The sequence below is a fragment of the Balaenoptera acutorostrata genome, chromosome 6, assembly GCF_949987535.1.
Source record: "Balaenoptera acutorostrata chromosome 6, mBalAcu1.1, whole genome shotgun sequence".
NCBI lineage: Eukaryota > Metazoa > Chordata > Mammalia > Artiodactyla > Balaenopteridae > Balaenoptera > Balaenoptera acutorostrata.
The window spans coordinates 93,995,991-94,019,335 of NC_080069.1; the positions used below are offsets into that span (position 1 = coordinate 93,995,991).

The 23,345-nt window shown below is 40.0% G+C and overlaps 1 long non-coding RNA gene across 1 annotated transcript in view; it reads left to right on the plus strand.

Moving 5' to 3' along the window:
• The window catches only part of LOC103004685 (uncharacterized), a 251,582-nt gene extending 231,730 nt beyond the window's left edge, over nt 1-19,852 (plus strand). The window contains exon 4 of the long non-coding RNA XR_009008707.1: nt 19,775-19,852. This is a non-coding gene — a long non-coding RNA (uncharacterized LOC103004685). The remainder of the gene's footprint in view (nt 1-19,774) is intronic.
• The last annotated feature ends 3,493 nt before the right edge of the window (nt 19,853-23,345 follow it).

Genomic DNA, 23,345 nt, shown 5'->3' on the forward strand with positions numbered 1-23,345 from the left:
CTCTCGGGCGTAAGATGCTGGATTGAGGCCCTCACTGAGGGAAGCAGATCATTGCATTATTTTCATATCACAGAAAAGACTTCTAAAGAGGTGCAACCTGTACTTTAGGATGCCAGAGCTGGCTGAGAGACCCGGTGCCCACCTAAGGATCGTCCTCCGGTGAAAAGAGTCCTTTTCAGTGCATAGGTCATGTTTATGGCTTGAAGATCTCTATTATACAACTGACTAGTCAATTCCCAAACGGCAAAAAAACTCTTGAGATTCATAATTATTAACGTAGGACCAGGTTAGGTGGTTTAGGCAGAGAAAGATCCCTAGAGTGCTAGAGGAAAGAAAAGAAAGGATGAAACTAGTATTTTATTATATGAGGATCTCCTCTGTGCCAGCCACTATTCCATACATTGTCCTATAGTCAAGAAATCAGTTTATAAAATTTTAATGAGCACTTTTTATGTGTCAGGGAGGCACATGATACTTCCTGGGGCTCCGAGGTTAATACGGCAGACATGCTCCTTGCCCTCATGGAGCTTACAGTCCAGCAGAGGGAAAGATGTAGATCAAACATTTATTTATTCTCTTCTTCAACTCCTGAGAAGCAGGAATTATTTCCATTTATAAATGTGGAAACTGAGGCTCAGAGATGTGATCCATCTTGCTTAATATTGCAGGTCCATTAAGTTAAGAAAGGGAGTTTCATACCCAGTTCTTTCTAGACATTAATTTTGATATCCTCCCATTTGCCACAGAATCTCTTCTGCCATTAACTTTATGGTTAGCTTTGTAGCTAACATTAGGTTAAACAATAAATTTCAGAGGCAAGCTTGTGAGATTTTGACTTATATTGGATTGTTCTTCAGGAAATAAGCCAAATCCTTTTATTCAGCCTACAAAAAATTCTCAGCATCAGTTTTGAGTATTGACTCTTTTGCTTAAGCACTGGGTATATTAGACATAATTATTTCTGAATAACTCAATAACAATCAAAAAACTTTCTACCTAATCCCTTAAAAGGTATATATTGATTTCAAATAAAATTAGGTCCAGGTTAAAAAGTGGCTCAAATGGTAGTATTAAATCCTCCTCCTCTCAGCCCCAGCCAATAGATTCCCACTGAAATGCCTGAAAAGATATAAAGATAGAGACATTTTATATCTACCCTGGCAAACAGGAAAGGGTGTGTGATAATCAGAATAAGTTTGAGAAGGCTTCTCTCATGCTTGTCTGCATGTCTGTTATAGCAAAGGTTTATTCCTCAATCCTCCTCTTCTTCACATCTTTATTTGAACATTACCTTTCCAGTGAGATCATATATGCAAAATTTCCTATCCCTCTTCCTCTGATGCTACATTTTTTCTTCCCTGTTTTATTTTTCTCCATAGCTTAAAATAATCACCTGCCATACTATAAATTTAGCTTTTAAATTTTATTGTATATCTTCCTGTTTTGTACAACTAGAACATAACCTCTATGAAGGAAGAGTTTCTTCATTTTCCATTGCTATATCCCTATTGCCTAAGATCCTGGTACACAGTAGGCACTCAATATTTCTTAAATGAAGGAATCCCTGTTTTACTGATGAGAAAACTGAAGTTAGAGAATACTATCATTCTGCTTCATTTCATGTTCATCATCATGTTTCTGAGATTTCTCCATGTTGACATACATAAATCTAATTAATTCTTCTTGGCACAATATTACAGAATTCGTATGGGTCAATCTTAGTTTTCTATTTCCCCATGGATGGGCATTTATGCTGTTTCCAATACTAATATAACAGCTTGATGATAGGTGTTGAGCTGGGTGTTTCCAGTTGGCTCAGAAATGCAGAAATCAGTAAAGGTCTAAAGCTAAGGACAAAAGGAACTAAGTCCTCCATATTCTATGTGGACAGAACTGTCAGCCACAGGTGCCGCCTCCCCCTCTGCAGGGCTTGCCTCTCCCAACCGGATATAAGAAGAGGCGTGCGAGGGGGGAGGTGGCCTCTTGGCGAGTATTGTGTTCACAGAGAAGCTCTCTCCTCACCTACCCGTGTGTGTGGGTGGGGGCCAGGGGGCATGTGTCCCTTTCCTGAATCCCAAGGAAGGAGTTCCAGGGTGCCCAAACTGTCCACCCTACACTGCATTTTTGAGCTCAGGAACTTCTCTTCTGAGAGTTGCTGATGCCCTGAGATGTCGGAGAAAGGGGCAGGAGAACAAAGACAGCTCCAAGAGAAGGACCGCCAGGAAAGCCACCTGAATCTCCTTTACTTGGCGTGGCAAAACTGTGTGCTTTTTCTGTCTTTTAGGTGATGGGGACATTTCTTTGACAGTCTTATTTAAAGATTTGAGTTGAAATTTGGTACATTCACTGTTGGTCTTTCATCTCTCATCATTGACTTGAAAGTTGTTTTCTTTCTTCTTATTTTAACTATATTCTCCTAAAGGCCCAATGTTTCAAACAAAAGCGCTGCTGTTAAACGACTTCATGTGTGGTTGTGTCTTACTGTGAAGACACAATGCTTTTAAAATATAAAATGAGGAAAGTCGTGCTGTATTCAGGAGTTCCAATGGGACAGAAATAATTTTTGGTTGTGCATAACTAAATAGTACTACTTGAGGGCTTGAATAACTTAGAGTAGATGCCTAAATAGATTTGATCATATCTTCTACCCAGGGTCCCTCCATGTAGAATATCTTGCATCATTATGTTTTCCTCTAGTGCTGGGACAGTTAATGTTTGTTAAAAGACTGATAGTTTTTATTAAAGTTATACTGAACTGAAATCATGCATTTAAAGACTGACTATTCACACTGTGGTTTCTTCTCACACTTTTCCAAATCTGCTTATTGCATATTGTGTTTGAATTGGTTTTCATTGCCAAAGTTTTGATTAAGTAAATGCCATCACTAGAAATTAAATTAGAAGCACTTATCAAATTGCAGCCAAGTGATATCGATCTCTAAATGTAACCTATATATTCAATGTAGCGTGCAGGGCGTGGGCTTGCTATCTGTGAAATGAACTGTAGTAATAAATTGGGTATACTACATTCCTCATCATGCTTTTAGCATCCATTAACCAATTACTAAAAAGTGGGAGGGGGGATGGGCGGAGAAAGAGGATGTGAATGCTGCAGATTTTTAAATGTATAGTACCAGCAGCAAGGAGAGGGCTTTGCACTATTCACTTCTTCGTAGTTCCTTCCGAGGAATTCTTTCCTAAAGTGTTTCTTTACTGCCCATCATCAGATTGTTGGGTATCTCTAACTTACTGTATGCACTCAGGGTGGTTCTTCTCTGGAGAAATGCAACTACAGGCAGCACTTCTTTTACACTACATCTCCTTGGGAGATTTTGTCCACTCACAAGGCATTAGAGGAGCTGCTGCCAATATTCCTCCACCCACCCCTTGCCCATCACTTTCAATTAGAGAGAACAGGTATCCCAACAGACAGCTGTAACTGCTGAGGGGGCCTCTGCAGCTGCCAGGTCAGTGGCAGGATTCTGCAAATGAATGGCCAGATTGCTGCCTGAGGGTGCGGAGACTTAGGATTTCCTGTGCAGGGGCAATTACCTCCAACTCAGAGGTGAAAAGAACTTCTGTTGAGGCTTTCTCCCTTAAGGGAAGGGATGCCAGCACACAGTGAAGCCCTGAATTAATTGGATGTCAGCCCCGACTTTGCTGTCGGGAGGACTGTGATAACTGGGTCATTCTTATTTTAATCCCAGCTAAGGAAATTGCGGGATTAAAATAATTGCATGGATATTTCTAGGGCAAATTAGAGTAGCAACTGAGGTTCATGGATAAGCTGATCTCTTGGCTAAGTCTCATCTTACTCTCTCTTCATTCTCTTTCTCTCTCCTCCTTACCTCCCCAGCCCCACCCTTTGCTCCTTTACTTACCTGCAATTTTGGATGGTAGTGAAAAGAGCTTTGGAGTTAGATTTGGATAACATTCCCAATTTTCTGCTTATCAGCCAGTGTGACTTTGGACAAAATGCTTTATTTGTTGATCCTCCATTTTCTCATCTACCAAATGGGTTGCTGTGAGAATTAAATAATGAGTTAAATGATGCAAACAGTCTTGCACCTGGTACCTCATTGGCACATCATTGAGGACTAACTCCTGTATTTTTCCCAATATTATTTCTCCATTTTATTCTTACTAGGGATTCACAGCTCTAGTCTACAAAGCTTTAAAGCTTTTTCTGATGCTCTGAGAACATCTTGGATTGTTAAAATAATAATCCACATCAAGTACTGTTTAATTCCAGGCCAAATTAACTCCATGGCTGTTATGTCGCTCATTGACTAATTGGTTGATTGATTGATTCATTGAGAACTTGTCTCATAAGCAACACTGTATTCCGGATGATGGCTGTACCAGGAGGTGGGGAAGAGGAAGTCTTTTCGAGGAGATAAATGAGAGTTAAGTCTGGGAAGGTAGAAAATTTTCTCATAAAAAAGAGAAATGTGCTATGCGTATATGGTACTCTATTTAAGACTAACTTTCTGTGAAATAACAATAATAAAATCCTACGCCAAATGATTTGTTTGGTAATTTTATATTTTCTTCTCCTTGTCTTTCTCAAGGTGGGTATCTATCTTCATGCAGGGTGTAGAGGTTATGAGCACAGACACATAGACTCTAGTCTAGAACTAGACTTGCTGGTTTTACAATTCAGGCTCAGTCACTTACTGGTTGCATGACCATGGACAAGTAACTTAGCCTCTCCGTGCCTCAGTTTCCTCATTTGTAAAATGGGGTCTATAACAGATAATTACCTGATAGGGTTGTTGTGAGGATTAAATGGGCTAGTATTTGTAAAGCATTCAGAACGGTGCCGGGTACACAGCCCTAGAGTATTGACAGTTAGCCTAGAGTTACCCCTAAAATATTAATAGTTAGCAGTGTAGAGCAGTGTTTTTAACCCATGGTTACACTGCATCTTTTCTGTATTCTCACTAGTCCAGAAGATTTTGTCCAGATTTGCTTTCTTTAATTTGTATTACAAAACAAGAGGATATGGAATACTCTCTTCTAAATTACACACCTGACCTTAAGATTCCTATATACCTTCTCTATCCCTTTCTCTAGCTGTCCTCTATTAGGAATCACAGAATAAAATCAGTCAATAGATAATAAATGTTGGGTATTTGGTGGGCTGTGGAGGGTGGTTAGTGATCTATCTAAAAGCTGAAATGATGGAGTGAAATTGGCTGGATTATTCCTGTAAGAACTTTCCCAGCATTAATGAAATGCAGTGGACCCATTTCCCTCTACAGAACACATCTGGTGTGATTTCCCCTTTGGCCATAAATTTCTGCAGCCACAGACATCTGAACAATAAATTCTTTGTTTAATTTCTCATAGCCGCCTGTTGGGAAGGGGTTCCTTCATATGAATATACTTGATGTGAAAAAGAAATGACAGTGTTCCTATTCAGTTTTAATCAGTTTGTTTCTCTCTATGTTATATATAATGCTTAGGTTATTTTTATGCACTTAAGCATAATGGGATAATTAAATAGAGTTCTAATGGTTTTAATTCTCCCTGTCTTTATAAAATTGTATTTCTTTTAATAGTATTGAGTTTGAGAAAATGAAGGCATATATTTTATGTAGTTATCTACTTTTGTGATTTGTATTTATGACATTAGGTAGCCCTTACCCCCACAGACTCATACATACTCATTAACCGTATTTTCAGGTGCAATATTGCTCAGGGTCAGGGAAGGATTTAACTCCTGTGTCTTAGGCTGTCATATGCTCTCCCTGGAAGATGGTCCACAGCAACAGGTTAGAGCTGATGGAGTTAATGTCATTCTCCCAGTTCTCTCTCTTCCTTTATGTGGAATTAAAGCTTCCACTCTAATCATTCTTCATCAATTTTATTTGGTTTTAATAATTTGAATCTACAATGCCTTAATTTTCATAACTTCCAAGTTTCATTTAGAATCCTTTACAGTAAGCATTGCACGGTAGTGCACCAGTACATGGATCTCTGGGGGGAAATGCCTTGGTTTGTAGCGAATGTCCCCATGATATAAATACTTCCATCATGGCTGATTTCAGGATGCTGACATGACATCACTGAATGTAAAGATGGGAAGAGATGTGTACACTTGTGGCTTGAGAGCCAATGAGGCAGCTCCAGTACACCACAGCCTCTATAATTAACAGCATATTTTAACCAACAAAATGAATCAGTATTCCAAAATTATTCTACACTAGTTGAAAGACATTATATATACATATGTATAAATGTATGTGTGTATATGTATATGGGTGTGCATATATATGTGTATATATATGTATATATGTATACAGGATATATTTTCTATCTCTATATATCTAAATATCAAAATCTCCTTTTCTTTTGTAGCCAGAATTTTAGGCATTTTGATTTCCTTGGCAACCGGGTATCATGTGACTGCAAGTGAAATCCAGCATAACAGCTTTACTCCTTTGGATAAAGCCTAAATGAATAAGGATATTAGGTATAAAAACTCTCCAAAATCGGAGAGATGCCTTCTTCTCAGGTTGCTTTTCTAACAAGCCAGGTGTTCTTAGACTAAAAAAAAGAAGACAGAGCATTGTTCTGTTAACCTGATTTTTAGTTTAACTCTATTTAAATGAATAAAAGGTCTAATCAAAGAGGCATCTCCCTTTACACTTACTGAAAACAGACCCAGATTGCTGTAAATTGTGAATTTTTTTTTTTATCATTCAAGTACTGCTCTCCAGGGAACTTCTCTTAGGCTGACTGAGGTTACACCTGGGATGGGCACAGCTTGGGAAGCTCTCAAGTGCCTTGAGAATTCTGTCTTTATTATCCTGAATGCACTGGAGTTTAGTAAAGGAGTTGTTCATGGTGCCTAGTAATATTCAGCTGGCTGTGGTTGTGTGTCTGACCATAACTTCCCAGTGTAATGGTCCCTTGGACTTCTCTGAAATTCGGTTTACCATGTATGCAGTCATAGGTGTGATGGTTGGAAGAGATAAACTGGCTTTGCTGCACTGAAAAACTAGACCTGATAAAACACTGAGGCTCATTCTTGTCAATAGGGATTATAATGTCAGCAGGGCTGGCTACCTGATTTACAGGGCCTAGTACAAAATGAAAGGGTGGGACCCTTTGTTAAAATTGTTAGTAATTTTGAGGCAGTGACAGCAGAGCCTTAAGGCAAGTGTGAGGCTCTTCCAAGTGTGGGTGAGTGACTGCACTGGTCATATGTCCATGAAACCAACCCTGGATGTCAACATGGGTCCTCCACATCTTCTTTCCACCATCCCATGGAGTCCCTGTGATGATGAAGCTGGACAGTTTCAGGAGGGACAATACGTACCTGGGTTATGGGAGGCCTCCATCAACATGGACAAGAAAGTTTCCAGCCTTTAAATGAAAAATGGGAGTCAGCATTTCCTTCCGAAGACAGCCTGGGCAGAGAACTACGATATACAGCAGCAGAATCATCAGTCAGTAGAATTTCAATAAAAAGGGAATTGCCATGATGTAAAGTCCAAATGGTAAAACTTGGGGCTTCCTTAGCCAAAAGAAGTCAGAAACCTTAAACCAAAAAATGAGATTGGTTTTCAGTGAGAACAATCTGTGTAACCTACCATCTAAGCAAGAACGACTAAGCAGAAAAAAACAGGCTCATTTTCTGCTATGATTTCTATAAAAACAGCACTAAAACAAGACTATAAAATCTGTGAAACCAGCTGCTAACTGACTTCGTGGAAAATGCTTAATTAGTAACATCCAGAGGTTAAAATACAGTTTAGACTCTCTTTAAAAAAAAAAAGTCAACATCCTCTTATGGCCAATGCATTACACAGATCTATTGGGAATGATTTTTCCCACTATAAAAGGATTCTCCAGAGCAGAATTGTGTCTAAAGCCTCGCTATCACTTAAAAGTGGAAAGAGTTGACAGTTCTTATTCTTCTACCTTGATATAAATGACAGTTGGGGACAGCACTAGAAAATGTAGAGGCAGGAGACTATAGCTAGCTGAGTCAGAGTCTGGATATTAGGGGAGATAAAGTGTGATGAAGCTTGTCCAGAGTTGAATAGGGTGTTAAGAAATAATCAGGTCCATTGCAGGTTCGTAGGCTTGTTAACAGATAAACTGAGGCATATTAAATTTTTTAACAGTTCATTTGAGCAAAAATCAATTGGAATCAAGCAGTGCCAAACTAGAAGTGGTTAGGAGCATGCTGCTGATAGGAGCCAGGAGAAAGGTTTATAAAGAGAAATTGTGGAGGGAAAGAAAGGAAATATTTGATTGGCTGTAGCTTAAAAGCCTAGTTGGCTGTGTGTGATTGGTTGTCCTCAGTGTTTTGATTTTGTAACCTTGAGACATTTATGGGCTTAGATTTTTTTTTTTAACATCTTTATTGAGGTATAATTGCTTTACAATGGTGTGTTGGCTTCTGCTTTATAACAAAGTGAAGCAGCTATATGTATACATATATCCCCTTATCTCCTCCCTCTTGGTCTCCCTCCCACCCTCCCTATCCCACCCCTCTAGGTGGTCACAAAGCACTAAGCTGATCTCCCTGTGCTATGCGGCTGCTTCCCACTAGCTATCTATTTTACATTTGGTAGTGTATATATGTCCATGCCACTCTCTCACTTCGTCCCAGCTTACCCTTCCCCCTCCCCGTGTCCTAGACCACCACCACAAGTGCCATGTCAGTCTGATGGCCTCCCTGTTTAATTACTTTAAGACTATATTTCTTGCACTACACAGCCTAGGGGATGTGGTTGTCTTCCATGGCTTCAGCAAGGTCCTTGAGGCTGAGGACTTGCAAAGGTCTGGCTCTAGCTTGTAGCTCTTTTCTGAGCTGCAGACTCAGACCTCATCCCCCACCACATTCCCAGGGACACTGAACTTGTGGGACTTACACGGTGCCTTTCCCCTTGCTGTGCCCTCTGCCTGTCCTTCCATCTTGGACATTCACCACCAACATCCCCACCATACTGTCTTTCTAACTTGCTGATTCCTTCACATTCTTCTAGACTCAGTTCAAATGTAGTTCTTCCTGGAAGCCTCCCTCACTTCTCTTTCTGATTTTTATGTCCTTCCTCCAGCATCCTTCACCACTTCCTGCTTACCTACAATGCTTATGGCAAATTGTGGGTTAATTAATTTGTCTCCTTTCCCAGAACTAAAGCTTCTCAAAGGGCCAGGACCAATCACGTCATGTTCTTTTTATATTTTCAGTTCCTTAGTCCAGTGCCTGAAGCAAAGTGTGTGTGCAATAATTACATGTTGGATGAATGAATGAATGAATAAACAAATAAATAGACATTGTAATTCCAGAGGGGCAAGTGAAGAAGTGGTTTCTACATTCTGGGCCCTTTGTCTAAGAAAAATTGTTCAGGAGTGGTTAGTGGTTAGTGGAGAGGTAGGAAATGTTAGCATTATTTACATGTAGCTTAACTAGTAGGTTGCTACTGAGAACACGCTTAGCTAGAGTAAACCTGGAGCTTGTTTCCTCACTGCTTTTGTAAGGGGTGATGGGGAGAATTGTTTCACATTCCTGTGCTGGCTGTATATCAATGTGGCCTTTAGTTCTGGCCAGGCTTCAGGGTACGTACTCACAGCTGGGGCCTTCTTATTCATTCACTCCCTTGCTCCTTCAAAAGTGTTTCTCTCTGCACCACTTTTGACTATATTCATGAAATTGCTATGATGGCTGAAGGGGATGGAATGGGTTCCTGCTGTGTGATCTCACTGCTCCCAGGGCCATGACGGGGCTCTGGGAAGCAGTGCGGTTGGTGATTGATTGGCTGCTGCCCGCTCTCATCTCATCTTCCCTGCTTGACACTGACTTTCGCCACTCAAGTTTTTTTGGGACAGCCAAGTCCTCGGTGCTGGGTTTGCTCCCTGCTGAAACAGCCCCAGAAAAATGGGACCACCTGCCTCAACTGTGCAGTTGCCCTGAAAGGCTAGACCAAGAGACCAAGTGGCAGATAAATGAGAAAGTGATGGAGTGAGTTAATTTAAATGACCCAGGAGACCCACAGGGTCAGGGTCACCTCCTGTGGGAACTCCTGCTTCTTGGTTTCAGCACTTGCACAAGAATCTTGGCAGTGGACATACAGGTGATTGACAGGCAAACATTTTTTATTTTCTTGTGCTCTCTCCACAGTGTGTTGAAAGAAATATACTTAAAAGGAAATAAATTTGTAAATCCTGCAAGTTATGAAAGAAGTAGCTTTTGAAAATCCTGCTTTGTAGACCCACCCAATAGCACCAAAGACTGTTAGGATGAGAAGGAAATTTGAAGAAAATCCAACCCCTTGCTTTCTTAGGTAATCATAATAACTAGCATTCCTTGAGAATTTACTGTATACCAGCATAAGTATCATCATTCTATTATCTCATTTAATCCTCAAAATAACTCTGGGAGGTAGGTCTTATTATTCTCATTTTAAAGATGAAGAAATTGATGTTCAGAGAAGTGAAATAAATTACTTGATATCATGTAACTAGCGGGCAGTGGAGCCAGAGTTAGGACCCATAAGACCCTTAATTTTACGTCTATAATATTAGCTGCTATTTATTTTTTAGTGTACTAGACACTGGGATGAGCTCTTTACAAAATCATTACGTCTTCATGACTTTGAGAGACAGATGTTGTTATGTCCACTAGACAGACTAGGAAACTGAGATTCCAGGAGGTTAGGGAGTCTATTCAAAGTCAAGCAGCAGAAATGGACTAGACATCAGGCCTTCTTTCAGGGAAGTGTTCCTTTAATTCTTTCAGGTTATGTCGATGTCTTAAAGTTTAGAAGGAATTTTTGACTATTATTTTCAGATCCTAGGAGGGAAGGTGGGGGAAAGTTAATGTGCCAGATTGCCTATTGGTATTTAGCATTTTTTCTGCCCACCTATGTTCTCTCCCAGGTATCAGAGGGGTTGGAAGCCTGGAACTACATTTCCCAGAATCCTTTGCCAGCAAAGTTCTCCTACTTTAGATTCCACAGATGAAAGGAATTTGCAGATTTGGGAAAGGAAGAGAAGCAACAGTCATTATCCCGCTTCATATCCCATCTCCTACTACTTCCTGTCCCCTCATTTACTCCACTCTAGCCCTCTCATCCTCTTTGCTGTTTCTCAAATACTCCAAGGATACTACACTCTCGGGGATTTTGCACTTGATCATCCTTCCACCTGACTTCTTTCGTAAGATATCCACATGGCTTTCTCCCTCACCTCTTTCAGGTCTTTGTTCAAATGTCCCCTACTTACTGAAATCTTCTCTGAGTACCTCATTTAAAATTGTAAAATCCATCCTGGAAAATGCTATCCCCCATTCCTTGCTTCAGTTTCCTCCTTAGCATTTATCATCATCTGATATTTATTTTACTTTTTAATTTATTTCAGTCAATTTCCACTAGAAGGTAAGCTCCACAAAGGCAATTATTCATGTCTGTTAATTACTGATTTCCTAGACTGGGAACATATCTGACTCAGATTAGGCACTCAATAAATATTTTGCAAATGAATGAGAATAAATACTGCCCCTGACAGGTGACCACAGGTGGTGACTCTCTGCATGGGGCACTGATGCGATCCTGAAGTCAACTGTAGGAGTCTCATTTGTTGTTTTGATCCAGAACCTGCCCTTACCTTTGCCTTTACTTTTACTCTTTCATGCTACTCTGATCTGTGAGGGCATCTATGTTGGATAAAAGATCCAATTTTCCATAAAAAATGCAGATGGCATTATTAGGAAGGCTGTGCACAGCAGGGAGCTTCACGCTGCCAAGCATTTGTAAGGTCTTTATTGTGGCGGTCAGTGGTGCACCAAAGGGGAGGCAGGAAGGCTGTTTGCCCTGATGGGGAGGGTAGGTATTTCATCACTGACATTGTTTAGAATTGCCACTGCATGGTGATAATAGAAAGCTGACTTTTAGTTGGCTTTATTTATAGTCTTTTACAGAAAAAGTACCCTGTTATTGCCTTCACAGGAAGTGGGCCACTCCCACTGCCCTACCCTTGGTACACTACAGATAGCAGCATAAAGGTGGCTGAGGGTCTGAAGCTGACCTCTAGCTGGTATGCCCGCAATGATTGGGAGCTCACTGTGGTAACACCTGTACTACTGAACACACTGTTCATTTGCAAGGAAGGTTAGTGTGGGCACTAATGCACATCTTGAATTTGTTCAATTTGTTCACTGCTTCCTGATAACCCATTCTTACTTCCAAGTCCTGAATTTCCATGTTGGGGGAGGTTTCTGGGTTTGTTGTCTATTGCTTTGTAACAAATCACTCTAAAACTTAATAGCTTAAAACAACATTAATTATCCTAGAGTTTCTGAGTGCTTGGAATCCAGGCAGCTTAAGTGGGTCTTCTGTTTCAGGGTCTCTCTGTGGGTGACAGGCCTTTCTGGGATCTTAATTGTTGGAGCCTTGTTAGTATCATACTTGACTATCAGGAAATGGAGATGAGTTATGAGTTACTGAGACCAAATATGTTAATAGAACCAGATTACACTACTAGGCTGTGATCAAGGTGTAGGCAGGGGTTGCAGTGTTATCTCAAGGTTCAACTGGGGAAGCGTTTACTTCCAAGCTCACTCACATGGTTGTTGGAAGACCTCGGGCCTCAGTTCCTCAATGGCTATTGGCCAGAGGTTGCCCTCAGTTCCTTGTCATGTGGGCCTCTTCATAGAGCATCTCACAACATGGCAGAGTAAGCAAGTTAGAAGGTAAGACAGAGCACCAGCAGGAAGGAGAGGACTAGCAAGACAGAAATCACAATTCTATAACCTAATCTTGGAACTGATATCCCATCATTTTTATTGCATTCTATTAGAAGCAAGTCACTAGGTCTGTCACACATACATACATGGGAGGGAATTCCACAAGGGTGTGACTATCAAAAGGCAAGGATTATTGGGAGTCATTTCAGATGCCGCCCACCACACTGGATTTCTTTTTTACCAGTTACTCTACATATTTTAAGTATTCAATCACTGGACCTTGGGAGTAGTATTTTCTTAAGCCAGGTCCTATTATTGCTATATCTTATAGAAATTCCTTGAAGTGTCTGGCTGATTAATGGGTTTATTTTCTGGGTTACACTGAGGATGAAAATTTTTTCTGCTCTGAAATTTCAAAGGGATCAAATATTATTTTTATGTGGAAATTTTTTACTCTTCTTTACAAAAAGATAGGTGCATGGGCAATACAGTTTTTGAGGTCTTGCATGGGAAGATGTCTTGCTGTTAACGTTTATCCATAAAAGAGTTGTGTGGACATCAAATACAGCTGTCCCTCGGTATCCACAGGGGATTTGTTCCAGGACCTCTCGCGGTTACCAAAAGCCGCAGGTGCCTAAGTCCGTTGTGTAAAATGGCACAGTATTTGCGTATAACACACACGCATCTTCCTGTATACTTTAAACATCTCTAGATTACTTACAATATCTAATATAATGTAAATTCTATGTAAATAGTTGCTGTCATGTGGCAAATTTAAGTTTTGTTTTTTGGAACTTTCTGGAATTTTTTTTTCAAATATTTTTTATCTTCTGTTGGTTGAATCCACAGATGCGGAACCCATGGATGTGGAGGGCCAACTGTATTGATACATATTCATTTCTCCTCAAGACTTTGCTGACAGTAATTCACTACCTTCTATCATTTTTGTTATTGTCATTGTATGTCTTTGGTCATTATTAGTAGGTGATTTCAGTGCCGTTCTCACATCACCTAAGTATTCACCATTTTAGTTTGTGCCAATAGTGTCCTACTACAATCATTTGTGACTTTCTGTCTGAGGACTTTTCCCAGCATATGGGCTGAAGATGGATGGCAGTTCAGGATAACTATCCCAGCTTCCTGGCTCCTTAGGTGGATAATACTGAGGTGTGCTCTATATTCCTAGATTTCTCCATTAGGACTGAGCCCCTGTTGCCCATATCTGTAACCAGCTCAATAAAGATCCCTTTGAGGATTCCTTTCTCTGCCTTGTCTCATGTTCCATGCCCCTACAGGTGCTTCCTGGGATCACCAAACCCCTGTTTTAGAATGTGCTTTTGGGGGAACTCACTGGAAGACAGTTCTTTATAGATGAGTTTGTTCAGGTATGGGTAACCTTGTTCAGATGTTTAAAAGATTTTTAAATTTGTATTTGTCTTGATTACTCAAAATTTTGTCAGGTTTGGAGGTTGTGTTCCTTTAACTCATTTTTCCTGGATTTAGGAGCCCTTTTTAAAAATTTTTTTACTTTGTTAAAATTTTATTTATTCTTTTGACTGTGTTGGGTCTTCGTTGCTGCGCGCGGGCTTTCTCTAGTTACGGAGAGTGGGGGCTACTCTTCGTTGCGGTGCGTGGGCTTCTCACTGCGGTGGCTTCTCTTGTTGCAGAGCATGGACTCTAGGCACGTGGGCTTCAGTAGTTGTGGCATGTGGGCTCAGTAGTTGTGGCTCACAGGATCTAGAGCACAGGCTCAGTAGTTGTGGCACATGGGCTTAGTTGCTCCATGGCATGTTGGATCTTCCCGGACCAGAGCTCAAACCTGTGTCCCCTGCATTGGCAGGTGGATTCATAACCACTGTGCCACCAGGGAAGTCCCTAGGAGCCCTTTAAAAAGTATATGCACTGGTCTTTCCTCAGCTCAAAGATTTGATTAAACTCTAGCTTGGATAATTTTTTCTTTTTCAATTTATTCTGATTTAATCTTTATGAAGTTCAATTTGTTCTGGTCTCTCCTCTACTATCACTAAACATCACTAAACATCTGAATATTCTTTCTCCTTTTTCTTCTTCCGTATCTGTAGTCGTCTTTCTCATTACTTACATATACTTGTTCTTATTCCCTGCATTCTAAGAAAGCTTTTCAAATTTGTTAACCACATCATTCCTTCAGTTTTCTGCAGCATAAGTTCTGCTCTTTACTCCCTCAGTGTGGTCTTAAATTCTGCTTCTGTGTTTTTCCAGTTCCTCATTATCTCATCCACATCCCCCTTTCATCTCATCTCAACTTTTAAAATGACTTGTTTTGTTTCATATATGACATAACTTTTATACTTTACTAAAATTTTCTTTTAGATCGTACATTTAATGATATTTAGAGGTATGCTCCTCTCTAGGTCTTCTGGATGCTATTTTCCCCTCTTGTTCTGTAGTTTGTATTTAGTTTTGTTTCATATTGACATTTATTCTCAACCTTGGTAAAAATGACATCTATCTAGATTTAGTGTTTACCAACAAATAGGGAGATTACTTTGGCCTATGTGCTTCTTTGTGCAGAGATCAAATCCCTTTCTCAGATCCCTGTTGGAAGAGGGAAGGTTCATATACACAGGACCTAGAGAAATTTCTGTTTTTCTAGCAAGCATGAATCCAGTGAGGGCTTCTCCTTTACTGCCTAATTTTCTGGGATGTTAAAAACCGTAATTAAATTTCCTCGGATGCTCCATGCCATTTCTAATTGTGCCCACTCTTAACCCCTCCCGCTATTTCCTGCCCAGTTATTTTCTAGGAGTTACAGACCCTGCAAGGATATAGGAGACTACCAGTGGAGGTGGGAAGGAGTAGTTTCAGGAGTTCAGAGATCGCCACACTGCACTGTACAGTGTTCTAAGCATTATAGAGGGATGATTTCTCAAAGCAGACCTTACATGTCTGTTTAAGAAGCATGTTATATTGCAGAGGTTATAGTAGATTTTTCCTACCTTATTTTACGTGGTCCTTTTTTCATAAAGCAAAGCTGGTTAATGCCATGTCCATATTTCATATAATTGTTACTAATTTATCTCAGATTTTGGCATTAGATTGTATGACAGCCTTCATTTCTAATGGCCTTATGAATTATCTTCTTTTAATGTGTTATCATTAATATTTCTGTGTAAGATTGGGAGATACTGGGTAAGTAAGTATTAACTAGACACTTTTTTGAGTGAGAACTCTCACCTTCATGTATGTTACAATAAGTGCATAATAGATTTTGTCTAATTAGTTGAACACAATGTATAACAATAAGGCTTTGTGATTCTTGTGTTTTAAACGTTACTTATAAGAAACATTGTTTTTCTATGATGGGATTAAAATATCACCTATGACAAATATCTCTATAAGCCTGCTTTGTATAGCCTATAAATGTCTACCTTAAAATTATTTTTGAGGTAACCACCACCACTTTAATCTATCTGCCAATCTTGAGGAATATTGCTGTCAAATCTTATGACCAGGTACTCCAAAGTGTACATATTCATGGCCGTTGCTTCGTGTCTGTCCTCAGAATTCATGATTACATCTAACACAGTGACAGAGACTCAGGGGAAGAGATCCAAGAAAGCAAAATATAAGCCATGCAGAGTACGTTCCCCATCTTTATCAGGTGTTAAAAACATCAGCCCAAGAGTGACTGATGAGCAGGAGGATATCATAAAAGTGCAAGCTTTTTTTTTTTTTTTTTTTAATTTATTTATTTATGGCTGTGTTGGGTCTTCGTTTCTGTGCGAGGGCTTTCTCTAGTTGCGGCCAGTGGGGGCCACTCTTCATCACGGTGCGCGGGCCTCTCACTATTGCGGCCTCTCTTGTTGCGGAGCACAGGCTCCAGACGCGCAAGCTCAGTAATTGTGGCTCACGGGCCCAGTTGCTCCACGGCATGTGGGATCTTCCCAGACCAGGGCTCGAACCCGTGTCCCCTGCATTGGCAGGCCGACTCTCAACCACTGCGCCACCAGGGAAGCCCAAAGTGGGGGCTTTTGAAGGTGTTTTCTGATACGCTGAAAATCAAAAAAATGGAAAGCCAGACTTCAGAATTCATGTGCTTGTTCATCTGAAGTTTAAACTTTGGCCCTGGCCACCTTTGATTAAGATTAACCATAGAACTACAAGACTTTTAATGGTATAAATAAACACACCTGTGGACCAGAGATCAAATGTTGCTCAATCTATTGATAAGTAGAAAAATCTACACATTTATTTATTTCTAGGAGTGTGCTGGAACAGCTTTTGCTGGTTCCTGAGAACCATTTGTGTGGGTCTCTTCCGAACTCTGCATTCAGTGACATCACAATGGTAGCCTGAAACTGACCATGTTAGGAGCATTTATGTCATACAGATTGGCAAATGCTATAGTTGGGGCTTTTTTTCCTCCAGAGATCCAGTTGTTAAACATTTATTAGCACACCACTATCATTAGGGCCCTTTTTATACTTTCTTCCCTGGTGATTACATGATTATATTTAGTTATTTATATTAAACCTGTCAGCCTTCATTATAGCAATTGAGTCAGCAAATGATATTAAATTTGGATTTTCATAAATTTGCTTTTATACAAGAGCAGAAACGCATATCCAAGCAGTGGTTTTGTACCTTTTTCATAAGGAATTGTTGGTTGTAGCTAAGAATTACAAAGAGGCAACAACTGTAAGCTAGGTCCTCTTTGATTTTTTTTTTTTATCATTAATCTTTCCAAACTAAAAGATGCACTTCTATTTCAGTTTTACTTAAGCTTTAATATCAGTTAGAGGTTGAATGCCTCCAGTTATATTAATAAGGGACTTAATTTCATTTTCCCTAGAGTGTGTTTTGTAGATGAGTGTTCCTAGCTTAGGGTCCTGCTTCCATTTCTACTCCATCACCTGGAGCATGGAGGCCCCATCACCCTGGAGTATGGGGGCAGGTTGTCTGAGAGGATCACCCTAAGAAGTAAGGAAGCAGGGGTTCCAGGAAACTGCTGGCCTTGGCACTGCTGTCCCCTCCATTTCTCTCGACCTCCTCTATATTTCTTTCTTTCTCAACCTTTCCAGTCTCCTTTCATCATGATCTAATTGATTGTTCATTGTACTTATTAGGTTGCATTTATATCTCTGACTTTAATTTAAAAAAAGAAACAGTTGATGGGAAAGACAGCTGTACAGTCATGTGGGTGACCTGGGTGAGAAAGCAATTTGTCATCTCTTTAAATAGACATTTTAAAAATGCATGTTTAATATTAATTTGAGGACGAGGGGATGTCAGCACCTGTTAAGAATCCTTTGTTGTTTCAACATGAAATCACTATTCTCGTCTCTTCTACAGGACCAATTTACATGTGGTTAGCTGTGAAAGGATCTGAGGACACAGGGTTCAGTTAACCGGCACCTTATTTCAAGTTAATTCAGTAGTATTTTAATGTTCCTTAGAGAAATACTTCTCAACTTATCATGTGCATATCCATCACCTGGGAATCTTATTAAAAGCAGATTCAGGGAATTCTGATTCAGTCCGTCTGAGGCAGGGCCTGAGAGTCTGCATTCCTTACAAGTTCCCACATGACACTGACACTGCTGGTCCGGGAGCCGCACTTTTGCAGGGGTGGGTGCGAGGGTGTGTGTCACATCCCCTTTGGCTCGAATGCAAGGGTCAGTATTTCTATATGAAAAGTGGGTGGGTGGGAACGTTAAGCTAGTTTTCTTTTTTTAAACTAGTTTTATTTATTTATTTTTACTTATGAATCCTTAAAACATTTTTTGGGAGGTGAGTGGTTTACTGGCCCCTCCCATTAAAGAAATTCCTAGCTTATTTTAGGTATCTTGCCAAACACAGAGGCTTATCCTCTTAGGAGAGAATTATATGATTCTGTGATTTTAGAATTTACATTTCAAAGTTCCTGCTTAGAACATGCGATATGAAAGCTCTGATAGGCCTATACTTGTGACTATTTTAAAAATGACAAAATTTTGATCTACTCAGTGGGAATCTTTGTGAAAAAATTCTTTTAAAAGGAGTAATAAAGGGCATTGAAACGGAAAAACATGAAACATAAAGCCCACCCTTTGTGTGATGATTTAAAGTGAACACCTAGCTATCTAAATGGTGATATTTCCATAAGAATTGTTGTTATGATGAGCATGTAAGTTTACATCTTCATGTACTAGGGCATTCTGACTTATGACTATGGGGATATGAAGCTGCCATACATCAAGCAGATTCCCCACCCCACATGCAGATTTCAAGTCTATAAATCTGAGCAAACCACAAGCAAACCACAAACCATATTAGATGCCACAAGCATCTAATATGTGTCCTTGCCAGGCACATATTAGATGCTCAATAAATACTTGTTGGATGAATTGAATCCAAAGGAAACTTGCGTGCGTAACTTGCTTACCAGCCTGCACAATTTAAACAATACCTGCCACAAGCAAGTGCTTCAGAAATGAATCCTCCCATACTAACCTCTTCAGACCTGTAAGATGGGCAACATCCTTTTGTTGGTCTTTGTGATCTGGTGCTACCTGTGTCTACAAAGCTCCCCTCAATCACTTCAGCCAACACTGAGTTTTTCTCATGCAAATACCCACAGCACTTAACCTAGTTCATATTTCTGCCATTTGTACTTTGAAAATATTGCATCTCCAAAAACACTGTGAAATTCTTAAAAGCAGAGATAATGTCCCATTATTCTTGTGGGTTCCATTGTACTTATCACAGAGCAGGAATTCAATAAAAAATTTATTAAATTGATTTTCCTGCTTTGATAAGTGATTGCTGATAACTGTTTATTTGTTAAATATTTCTGTCACACATTTCAGGCAAGGCTGAAACCTTCCAGACTCAGCCAAACAAAATATGTCATTGCTTTAAGAAATTTTCTTATGACAGCCTTCGAAACCCCCATAATATATCTCTCGATAAAAAAAGGCATAGGCATGTTTCTCCAAGGCTCAGCTAGGCATGGTTGTCACTGTATTTCCCCAAGGTAGAGGTGAGAATAACTTTTGTTATAGTTCCATCAGGTACTTCTGGTTGATGTTTTTTCTCTATTTTTTTAAGGGTCAACTGAGCATGATTTTGGCATGATTATTTCAACCAATCAATACTCTGAGAAGAGCAACCCTTCTAAATCATGAGGAGACATAAGTAAGTATTTTTAAATGTATTTAATAGCTGATATTCCTGGAAGTTTAATCTAGATCATATCCTCTTCTAGGGGCTTCAGTGAGACTTTATTTTATCTTTGCAGCAGCACTGTGAGCTGAGTAATGTATTACTTCTAGATATAGCTAGAAACTGAGGCTCAGAGAATTAAAGTCACTTTCCCAACGTCATGGGGCCGGGAAATGCGGAGCTGGGACTTGGACCCAGACTGTCTCTAAAACCATTAATATTCCATTAATTGTTATTAATGTAGGCCTTGCCAGTACTGCTAATGTAAAACACAAAGGGCTAATTTTTAGAAAATTAGTACTACAGTGTCATGAACATAAACAAACTGGAAAAACAAAAACCCAGAGGCTTCTTTAGATTGGTTGAGACAGCTGAAAGCTATCAGTTAATTCTACTACGTAAGTAACACTCTTGCCAGCAATGTGTTGAAGACCAAAGAATTTGGAAAATGATTAAAAATTAAAGAAGGTTCTCTGAGCGTATGGTAGACGTGACATCAAACTCAACGCCAAACACAAGTCTGTCAAGTAGGGGCAATTTCTTACGTATGAGGTGATTGGGAAACTTAGACCAACTGCAAGATGCCACATTGGGGGTTTTTGAGTTGTTTCATCAACCTAAATAAGAGGCCAAAACTAAACTGCAATTTTGGGGAAGTCTATCAGGACCGCAAGGATGCAGCACAGTTGCACGAGGCCATGGGTGGAGAATAGATTGCAGCAGTGATAAACCAATTGGTACTGCATGGGCTCAGATGAGGCTAACCCAAGAGCAAGGACAGGACTTAAACTTATAAGACCAGCTAAGTTATAGCGTCAAACAAGGCCACTTTGGGTAAGTATGACTGGGAGAATTCAAAGGCTGAGGGAAGCCTCTGAAAACAGCGCTGGTGTTCACAAAACAAATGCCGTCTTCAGCGGTGGTGATGAATCATGTGTGACAGCCACACCCGCACGAGCCCTCAGCCTCATTCCTCAAAGGAGGGTGAATGAGCTAAAGATTATAAAGACTCGTTTCAACCTTAAGCATGTGTAACATTTATTAAGGCTGATGGGGTTTATACCTGCAGAACATTAGTCTTTTAAATGTGTCTTTTGAGCTCTAAGAAACCTAAATATCTTGGAGGTTGGTTTGTTTGGTGTTTGTTTATTAAGAATCTGGAGAGGCTTAAAACAAGAATGTAAATAAATCATGGTAAAATTTAAGTAAAGAGTATAGGAAGGCAAGAGCAGGATAAATATAGGTATGCTTGGAAAAACAAGTGAGATTTTCTCTAGGCTGATCTATTTGTCCCTGTAGTCCTCACACAGTGTAGGCCCCTGCCCAGTAAAGCCTGTTTGGCAAGTGACAAAGGGTGGTTGGAATGAGCAGGTCATGTGGATTGCCACATTTGGCTTGAAATCCAGAAATTTAAACAATGCCACTCACAGAGGGCAATAACCAACACTCAGCCGCCACACAGTTATTTCTTCATGTAATAGATGTATTTATCATATAGCATAGAACAGTCTGAAAAGTTACACTCTCTCATGTGACTGGTTTTATACATGGTAGAAAAAAGTGCCCTTTGAGCCAAAATTTAATAGATATTAATTATATAGGAAGTAATGATTTTAGGAAAAATGTCCACAATTAAAAATTAAATTAGGTTTTATTCGTTTCTGGTTCTGCGTGTAAGAGCTTAGAAGTCGCCACACTGTCCTAACAGCAAGTGTAAAGCTGAACAGACTGAAAAAAATCAACTTTTCTTGAGTCCATAAGAGAGGTAGAGGACACAGGGCTAACCACTGCCCCAAAGATTGGAGAGACAGACCTGCGAATGCTGGTCGTTAGGGCTTCCCCCAGCAGAGACTCAGGAGTGGAAATGGCCAGGGGAACCAGTGCTGCTGGGGTGGGAAAACCTGAACTGTAGTTGACGAAATGCTGGCCGCTCAGTGCAGCAACTCTGAGAGTGAAAAACTCTGGGAGGACCCAGTCGCGGGGCCCGGGAGGACTATTTTGTGAGATTTACCTCCAGGAGTTTGACCAGGTTCTCACAGTAAAAATGAGGAAAATCCCCTCTTGTTTGCAGCAGGGGGTGGGAAAGGAAGCATTCTGAAATCCACCAGTTCTTAAGGAGGCCTGCCCTCGGGAGAAACTAGTTAACTAGAGCCAACTTTTTGGGGCATTATTAGAGAGTAAACCCTCAAGGGGAAGGGAAATCCCCAACTCCAGCCCCCTCTAGCCATCCTGCGCCACCTGAGGGAGGAGGAGAATACTGAGAAACACTTGAGGGAAGTTCGCAGTACAGAGGCCTAGTCTCACTAAAAGGACCTAAAACTGCTCTGAAAAAAATCAAGTATAAAAAAAAAATCAAGTCAGTTGTTCTTTTACTGCCCAAACCAGAATCCAACTGTCTTTTTTCCTTCAAAAGGTAATTAAAAATCCTATAGGCAATAGTCTCTTAAACCCAGGGAATCAATGATTTTTCAAAGGAAGGCTTTTGAATCTGAACAATATTTGAATAAATAAAGAAGAGGTGGAAAAATTATGTTCTTTCTTTTTTTAATAATATAAATGCATTTATTCTACACCCACTACTATTCTGAAGGGAAACGTAAGACAAGACTTTGCATAAATGAGTCTACCTACTTCCTTGAAAACTCTTAGGGTAGTCGTGCTCTGGATTTTCCCCTAGCAGAGAAATTGGCTGATAGTGTTTTCACAAGGCTGCAGCCTAGCCAGATAATGATTGCTATCAAGGAAGAGGGAGTTTGGGGGACATAAATGACAGAAGTTGAAAAATTAAATTACATTAAAAATAAATATAGTCAATTTGAGTTTTGTAAATAATTCAGCTCCTGGATTTGGTTTACTTTGATGACAGATCTATTTACTTAGTTTTTAAGAAATGAAGGTTTTTTTTCATTTCCAAAATATAGCTATAGAAATCAAGGGTTGGTTACATTACTCAGCCTTCTGGAAAGTGGTGAATGGTATCAACCATGATGTTTTTAAAATGGAAAAGAAATCAAAAATTAAATTCTTTCTTCGTTCCCTCTCTTGCTCTCTCCCTTCCTTCGTTCATTTCTTCCTTTGTTCCTTTTATTAAATCAGTTTATTTTGATGAATTTATAACTACTGATCCCTGGTTAGAAAAACTAATTTGTGAAATACACGGTTGGTTTAATACACAGTTGGGAAAGTGGTTTACTCTGATGTCCTACTTAGTTTTTTACTCATACTCTCAACTGTTGGTCTACAGTTTCATCATGTCTCTGGGGTGCAGGGGTGCAGGTCCCTGGGGAGAGGCCAGAGAGTGCAGACCCTCAGAGGTGGGGCAACTGGATGTAGCCTGGGAAGCTGAAGGAGACTGACTAGTCTTTCTACTCCAGGGCCTTCCAACAGCAGGCTGATGGATGAAGTTGGATTAACAGACTGACAGAGAACACTTCCCTGTTTGGTCTGCTCACCATTT